General features: G+C 30.2%; 1 pseudogene; it reads left to right on the forward strand.

Annotated features, from left to right (window-relative positions):
* The first annotated feature begins 376 nt into the window (after nucleotides 1-376).
* On the forward strand, nucleotides 377-9,019 carry LOC108466075 (probable glutathione S-transferase; annotated as a pseudogene).
* Nucleotides 9,020-9,664: the final 645 nt, after the last annotated feature.

Below are 9,664 nucleotides of genomic sequence, written 5' to 3' on the forward strand. Positions count from 1 at the left end.
TTTAATATTTATTTTATAGTGGAACGATGTGTAATAAATGAAGTAAAACTATAACAAAATTTTGAAACCCCATGTTGTGGGATTTAAAAAGAGAAATTGATTTTAACAAAAGACACTTAAAATTACTCACCGAATTTTAAAATTCTTTAAATTTTAAAAATCTTAATAAAATCAAATTCTTTCTCTAGATCTCTGAAATGAAAAGGTCAAACACCATAAATAAATAAAGTCAAACACGAAACCATGATCTTTGAAAAATATGAGGGTCACTTTCACCGCCATTAAGTACAGGAAATTTTATATCAACAGCTACATGAACTTGTACAATATAAAAATTAAATATTTAATGAATTCATAGATTGAAACTTATTCTCCAAGCATGAAGTCCATTTATATTAATTTTGGCCTGTCGATAGCATCGTCTTTCTTGAGCTCAATAAAACAAGGCAATGGCAGAAGTGAAGCTCCACGGCTTCTGGTCAAGTCCTTTTAGTCATAGAGTGATTTGGGCTCTGAAAATCAAAGGAGTAAATTATGAATACATAGAGGAAGACCTTTCTAACAAGAGTGAACTGTTATTGAAGTACAATCCTGTTTACAAAAAAATCCCTGTCCTTGTTCATGGCGGCAAGCCTATTTCCGAGTCCCTCGTCATCCTTGAATACATTGAAGAAACTTGGCCCAACAATCCACTACTGCCGATTGATCCTTATGACAAAGCCATATCTCGATTTTGGATTCAGTTTGGAGTAGACAAGGTGATTTAATTCTTTTACATGTATTCATCTCACTTCTTTTTTAATATATAGTGGATTAGATAGGGTGGTCTGGTTGGTTCAGTTGGTTTGAGCCAAGTTTAGGTAAAGATTTATGAATAGTTGAGTTAAGTTTTATGATTAGTTGAGTTAAGTTTAAATTTAATTTTTTTATTTAAATTTACTGTAAATTATATAATAATTTAAAAGTTAGTATTGGTGGCAGGGTATTTTTTTAAAAGAAATGTTTTTTTACATTTTTTTATATTTTATTATCTGTGGAGTTTTTAGATTCTACAAGTAAGGTTAAAAGATTAACAAGTATTTTATAGGTATATAATAAAATATATTAAAAAATACATTTGACAATTTTGAAGGTTGCTTATAGAATAAAAATAATATTTTCTCAATGTATTAAATATTAACCATTTTACTATATTTATTTAGGACACTTGTTAAATATTGACTTTACTTGTGGAGTTTAAAACTCTTATTGGCGGTTTACTAAATATTATTTCATAAATTAATATGAAATTAAAATTATTTAGTACACTATAAGTAATGTTTTTAAACTCTATAAGTAAAATCAAGGTTGACAAATATCTTATAAAAATATAATAAAATATTAAAATAAATATTTCAAAAAGAAGACATATATCAATTTTTAAAAATATTTTATAAATTTAAAAAGGAACTGCAAAGTACCCTACCCACCTTATAAAGTTATAAATTTTATTTTTATTTTATTATGTTTTGAATGAGCAAATGAGCTAGATTGATTGGACTACATTAAACTTGGACTTAATTTTTTTTTAAATAGAGTCATGGCAAGATCCGCTGCCCATAGACATTTCTTGGAAGGAGGAGCCCAAAATTTTATTTTCTTAATGATTGCTCTGAAAATTGAATTTGAATAGAAAATATTTAAATTTGTAAATTCAAAATTATTTATTTGAATATAAAATAAAAATTGAATTTGTGATAAATAGAGCACCAATTGAACACCCAAATCTAGGAAGTGAAAGTATTTTACGGAAAATGTACAATCTATATATTACCATACTTTCTCTGTCCTCTTTCAACTTCTACTCGATGATATTTAATCTAAATTCATCTTAAAACTAATGCATAATAAAAGTTATTTATCAATTTGATTATTTTGTTTATTTGTCTAATGATCATATTTCTTTTTTTGCATGATTATGTTATACCAAATGTCACAAAAATATCGAAACAGCAATGTATTTAGTATATTTTTGAGGCAGTTTTGGATAATAAATTTCAAAAATTAAGATAGTAATTTGTATTTTGATTCAAATGAAACTTCTATTTTATACTTAACTTATAAAGTTAAAATTCAATAATTAAAACACGACAAATTGAATATAAACTCAATATAAATTGACAAACATGTTAAATCAGCATACAGTTTAAAAATTATATTTATATATAGATTACTTTGAAAACAATTATGAAAAGAAATAGAATAAAAATTTATTTAATATATTCCCTTTAAAAGACTCTTAGTGAACATGGTTTTTCTCTTTGAGATTAAGTAAAATTTTATATAATAAAAGCTAACAGATTCAAATAATAAAATTTATGAAGTGATTATAGAATTGTTATAGAATTTATAAAAATTTAAAATAAATATTCAAATTCATCTAAACTTAAGAGATACATTTGCTTTTTCCGAATATATATTTATTGAGGAATTTGGAGGCATGTTCGAGTTCATTCGGAACATGCATTTTAATATTTTTACACTTTCATTTTCTAGTTTCATAAAATAACTTTAAAGAAATCTCAAATTTTAGTTTTTCTTTTTAGCGTTTTATGTATTTTATATAATTTCTATAGTTTTTATAATATTTTCTTTATAAATTTCTAATTTATATTTGTTGAAATTTTAAATTTTCTTTAAGTTTTATAAATTTGCAATCATTTTTATATAATTTTATAACTTCTTAATATTCTTTTTCTATTTTTCTATTATTTTATTTTTATATTTTTAAAACAATTAGTCAAAAAAATTAATTGATAATATTGAACTCTCTTAGAGTGTCCTGTCATCACCTCTTAACTACGTTAAAAATGACTAAATAAATTGAGTAATTTCAAGTTCAAAGACTAAATATGTGTGTAATTACCTTCACATGTCTCAACATCCAATATGAATGGAAGTTACTATTGTGTGAAATCATCTAAAAATCATTTAGAATCATTTTGTAGGTGGTTGGAAGTGTCTTAGCTCAAGCTTAAGCTTTGGTAGGCTCGAAATACTCAAAACAGTGCAATGGCCCAATTTTAAAGGCTAAGTATTGGTACATAAAATCCATGTACCAACACCTTAGGTAAGGTAACGATCCTTAGATCCTATATATGAGTACTTTGAGCAAGAACAGTGGCTTTTTAGCTACTAACTTGCAATGTTTTGATACTTTTTTATAAGTATTGGAACATGGACTCTTAGGGCTAGAAATCTATTTAAAAACATCCAATTTCATATCCAAACACTTCCACATCATTACAACAAGTCTCAAAACAATATGTAACAAATTTTAAACTCAAATACACATCATAAACATATTCCAGTTGAATCACGAATCAAAGCTTCATTAATAATATTAACATGGGTTTGAAACCTAAACCAAATTTACAAATTTCAAGTTCAAATCAAGTCTTTTGTACATGTCAAGATTCATACACCAATGACATCTAAAACAAATGAAATACAACCTCAAGCTCGAACGGTGGTGTGATGCTCTCAAGCCAAAATCACAAACTTCTCTAACAATTCCTTGACCTACACAATTATTCCATAATTTAATCAATTTCCTAAACATGTTAATTTAGGAAAAGTAAAAGTATCCAAAGGTGCTTTCCTCTTGGATGCATATATACTCAAAATAAAGTTTCTGAACATTTGAATCCATCTTCATCCAAGCTTGAGATTCTATCTCTCATCATTTTTTCATACATCAAAACATAACAAAATATTAACGCATAAGCTTCCTAAGCTTTCTTATAGCATCCAAACTCAAATATCAAATTAGGAGAAACAGAAAACACCAATACTTGCCTTATTGAACTTTTCTCTCTCTAGCTCCAACTTCTCTCACTATACTTATCCAAACCCTAGGCTAAGAATGGAGGGTTAGGAGTGGATTCAAACTTGAAAAATGAGTTTTCTAGTTGATTTTGCAAGAATACAAATTTGGATATTGGATTTTTGGTGAGATTTGAAGAAAAAAACAATAAAAATGAGAAATGAGAAAGAGAGATCCCATGGCAAGAAGGTGGCAAAAAGGTGAAATAGCAAAGTAGGCGAGAAAAGAGCTGATTTCTCCTCTCTCTCTTTTTTCTTTTCCATTTTAAAATACTAAAAGCTTACTCAAAGTCAAAAGGTCAAAGTCAAACTAAACAAAAATAAAATGTGTGGTCCATAATTCATCTCTTCGTTCTATTCACATCCAAAGGTCTAAATTTATTCCACATATAAAATATATTATAAGAATAATATTTCCAATATATAATTCTTGAGATATTAACAAAATGCCCTTATGTTGTAAAATTACCATTTTCCCTTTTTGCCTCTTAATACAATATCTTCACAAAATTAGGCACTTGACCCTTTCCAATCTCATAAATCATATTTAACCTTTAGTATAAATCTATGTGTTGTTAAAATTACATATTTTCCCTTTTCTTGATAAAAATAGGAAATTTTCAATTTAGTCTATATTCTTTCTATTTTTTTCCAACATGGCCCAAAAGTGATTTTCAACACAACACTACACTTTCCAAATCACCCCTCACCAAATAATTAATAATAACTCATATTTTTCTCTTTTTGTTCAAAATTGCATTTTATTCCTTTAGCCTTTTAGAATTTACAAGTTGATCCTTTTTACCACATTCTTACATTCAAAATTCTTTTACTGATTTCCATATCCAATATCAATTTTAATTTTTTGAAAATTCTCTATCTTACTTGTTTTCAATTTTTTTCTTAGAATTTCACTTTACCAGATCTTGAAATAGTGTCAGGTGTCTTATCGAAAATATTTGGAGTGTGACAGTATAAACAATAAAAATTAAAGGATTAAGTTGAAAAAAAATGCTATGGCTCAATGTTTCTTTATATCTTTCTCTTTCTTTAGTTTACAACAATTTTACTTTAGTATTCCTATCATTTTGCAACTTGTCTTCGTAAAAGGTTTTGAAAATACTAAAATTTCTAAACTCAAACATTTTCTTTTTTGAAAAATATTTGTTTAGAAATTGATGTTTATTTTTTTAGCTGATCATCATTTTAATAGAAAATGTTTGTTTGATATATCTATATTCTTATTTAAATGGTTGATTAAGTTAATGGCACCCATCAATTGGGTTTCAATTCAGTTGAAAAAATAAAAAAAATCAATTCCTTTTACAATAAGAAAAATGTAACACCCCATACTTGTAACCCACGCCAGGGCGAAGTATGAAGCATTACCTAACTTGATCTCATGCATTCGAATAACCTCAAGCCACCGAGACTCAGTCCAATTAAAACTTTTTCAATTTCTACCTTAAACATCAATTTATGAGCCTACGAGCCCCAAATCGACCATTGAAAATTTATCGGGGTCATTCTGGGTCCTTAAACCAACCTTATGAACTTTACCTTTAAAACAGGGCATACGCCCGTGTCAATGGCCCGTGTCCCTCACACGGCCACAACACTCCCATGTCTTAGCCCGTGTGCAAAAACTTAGGTATTCTGTTTCTGACGTCAGCATCCCCAGAATGTCACACGGCCATGGCACACGCCCGTGTACTAGGCTGTGTCCTCTACACGGCTGAGACACATGGTCGTGTCTCTGTCCGTGTGTTTAATACCATGCATACTGACTTGAAATTTTCATGCGCAAGGGTCACACGTCTGGACCATGCGCCCATGGGACTGACCGTGTGTCACACACGGCCTAGATACACGCTTGTGTGGACAATATAAGGCTATTTACCAAGCCTCATTGCCGCCCTTACATACCTAGTTCCATACAAATATCAACCAATACCAAAATAAGTACAATCCATACGACCAAATCAGCCACATTAGGCATTCATTCAACCATGAATATGTATCTTTTATAAACTCAAAATGAATGTTAGCCATCATTCAAGGCTTAATACGAAGAATGGGATCTATCCCAAACCAACACATTTGGGCAATTCACAAAGACACAAAATAATAAGATCTAGCTCTATACATGCCATATTCAAAAATATAAATCCAACTATACCGAATGTTTCGGCTGATAGTGTGATTGATATCCCTGACTTCCGGTGATCTTTGAGCTAGTTAGGTGACACTAAAGGAAATAGAAAGGAAAGGGAGTATGCATAGAGCTTAGTAAGTTGCATATAATTAAATATGCCACAACATTTATTCATAATCAACATACTTATAACACCAAAGTAGGCGTAAGTGTAACATACTCATTTCCATCCATACAGGTCACATATATTGAGCTCATATCTCATATGTACCAATTAGGTGCCTGTACCATTCACAACAAGATTATACTTTCCTCATTAGCTTAAAAACATAACATTCACTGTTGAATCATTTGGAACACTATTAGATATCCATCAAGCCTCAAATACGGGTGAGGTGTTGATGCCATGTCCCAGACATGGTCTTACACTGACGATCATCATCGAGGCCGATGCCATGTCCCAGACATGGTCTTACACTAGCTCTCGCATATCCGTGCCGATGCCATGTCCCAGACATGGTCTTACACTGACACATCTCGCAGCCGATGCATGTTCCAGACATGTCTTACACTGGCTTACATCCTGAGGCCGATACATGTGCCAGACATGTCTTACGTTGGCACTCGTCTCAATGCGAATGCCATGTCCCAGACATGGTCTTACGCTGGCTCTCATAATGTGGCCGATGCATGTCCCAGACATGTCTTACACTAGCTAACACAAATTACCCAAATGTCACAGCATGAATATCCGATTTATTTCCTAGGGTTCCACAGGATTTCCACTATCACAATTATTATTATGCATTCTCAATTCACAATCAACCAATTTATGCTATATCAATTCAATGACAATTCAAACACATATAGTGGCAATGTAGTTGTACTATTTATATACAACTTACCTTGGATTACAAAATGTACGCGACTTGTTGGTTTAGTCGATTTGATTGGCTTTCCATCGATCTAGGTTCGGATTTGGAAATTCTTGATCTATATTAGCAAAATACACTCATTTAGTCACTAAATAAAATTAGGCAATCCAAAATTGACATCTTAGGTAAAATGACCATTTTGACCCTAGACCTTGACAAAATGACCATTTTACCCCTATGTTCGAAAATCGTTTTTTATCGAATTTCTTTGTATCTCAAGCCTAGCTGAACTCTTTTTACTCGTATAGCAACTCCAAAATCCCACTATTTCGCACACTTATCACCTATTTTGCAACTTATGCAAAATAGCCCCTTTAGGTATTTTCATGCTAACACTTCTCACAAAAGTTGTTTATAACGCCATTAGGACTCATATTCTTCCATAAAAACTCAGCAACTATCACTAATCCATTCATGGAAAAACCCTAAACTCTTAATCATTTGCAAAATAGGCCCCTCATTTGAAAGCTCATGCTTCTAGGGTCTCAAAAATACAAAAATAATCAACAATGGACATGTAAATCACTTACTTGTGAGTGCTTCAAGTTGCTGCAATTTCAAGCTCTTAAACCCAAAATATTTTCTGGTAATTTCAGCTAGGAAGAAGAGAGAATGAAGAGATAAAACCTTTTTGTTTTAATAAAATAAAGCTAGTCAAAATTGGTGACCAAACTTCACCTAATTTTGACAATTTTGTCTCCCCTAAAACTCCATGGCCGGCTATGCCTCCACTTTTAGTTCCATGGAAATTTAACACCTTTAGCTATCAATTTAGGACTTTTACAATTTATGCGATTTAGTCCTTTTTTGCAATTAGGCTCACAAACGTCAAAATTAACTTACCAAATTTTTCATGAACTAATATATTCATGCTAGAACATCAAAATAATAATAAAATAATCTTTTTGACTTTCAATTTTGTGGTCCCGAGACCATTGTTCCAACTAGGCCCTAAATCGGGCTATTACAAAAACATTTGATATACTGCTAGTGGAGGTTTTAAATTCCACAAGAAAAGTTAAGGGGTTAACAAGTCTTATATGGAGGTAACAAAATTATTAATATATATATATATATATTTTTTTTTAAAAGGACACTTGTCAATTTTTAATGTTGCTTGTAGAATAAAAAAAAAGTACATTGTTAGTGTACCAAATACTCACCTTTTATAAAAGAACTACCATTACTACAAGAATATTTTTGTCATTCTATATTTATTTAAAATCTAGAAAATGTGTTTAATAGAATTTGAACTGAAAATGCCATGATTTTTAATATTTTAATTTTAACATTTCAAAAAAATAGACGTGATTTATTTTTTACATCAATATTTTACAAATATATTTGTTATATAAAATATTTCCCTCTTTCATAATTTAATTATATATAAAATTCAAAGAGGAAAATAACCAAAACTTTAAAATCATAACATCACATTACTATCACTGTTTAAATTTATAATTTTTCCTCTCATATTCATTTATTAATAGAATATTCAAAATGAATCATGATCATTTCAGAGTCCGATTTTCATTGACTTTTTTCGATCAACGGGTGGTGAAGAACAAGAGAAAACAAAAAAGGAATTATTAGAAGCCTTGAGAATCATAGAAGAGCAAGCACTTGGGGACAAGAAGTTTTTTGGTGGCAATGCCATTAATTTAGTGGATATCTCTTATGGGATGATAGCCTATTAGTTCAAAATTATGGAAGAGGTAATTGGAGTTAATGTTCTGGAACTGAACACCTTGCCTCGACTATGTGAATGGGCTCAAAACTTTATGGAAGTTTCTGTCATCAAAGAGAACATCCCGAAGCGTCATAAGATGTTGGCCTATCTTAGACATATTAGGCCGAAGCTTCTCTTGGAACATGTTAACAAATAATTTCAACAAGAAATTCATATACTAGTTTCTCTATATATTTATAATGTGCTTGTTATGTTGTATTATAATATGAATGATAGAATTGTTAGAGTATGCCCAAAGACGAATCATGATATGATTGTAATACCATACTTATTTTACCTCGTTTATTAATATAAGGCATTGCCATTATTTTTTTAGTTTCTTTTTTGTGTATATAAATAAACAGTTTTATAATAATGTCCTGAGAATAAAATAATTATTCTTAAAAGGTCCTTAGACGAGTATTATTATGGGTTTGGGCAGCAATAATGCATTAAGACTAACGTGTAGTTTATTGATAACAAAGTGTTGTCATTGACATGGGATATTAAAATCAATACATGAGTATGTGTAACGCCCCCACGCCCAAAACCGTCGCCGGAGTCGAGCTTGAGGGGTTACCGAACATAATTTATCAAATTAAGAACTTCAAATCATTTGTTTCTACATTCAAAGCTTTCTAACTACCCGCGTCACAGTTACAAGAAAAATCATATCTCGAGTTACAAAACTCGAAATCAAGATCCGTAAATTTTCCCTAAATCTAGACTCATATTCTATTTACTAATTTTTTTCTAGAATTTTTGGTTGGGCCAATTAGTACAGTTTATTAGTTAAAGTCTCCCCTGTTTTAGGGTTCGACTGCTCTGACATCTGTGTATTACGAATCAGATATCTCTTTATACAGAATTTCAATGACTACAAGGTTTGTTTTTCTTAAAACTAGACTCAATAAGGAATCTGTACATATAAAGAAAAACTTCTAATTATTTTTTTAAAATTTATTATGAATTTTTAAAGTC

The sequence above is a fragment of the Gossypium arboreum genome, chromosome 10 (assembly GCF_025698485.1).
Source record: "Gossypium arboreum isolate Shixiya-1 chromosome 10, ASM2569848v2, whole genome shotgun sequence".
NCBI classification, from domain to species: Eukaryota; Viridiplantae; Streptophyta; class Magnoliopsida; order Malvales; family Malvaceae; genus Gossypium; species Gossypium arboreum.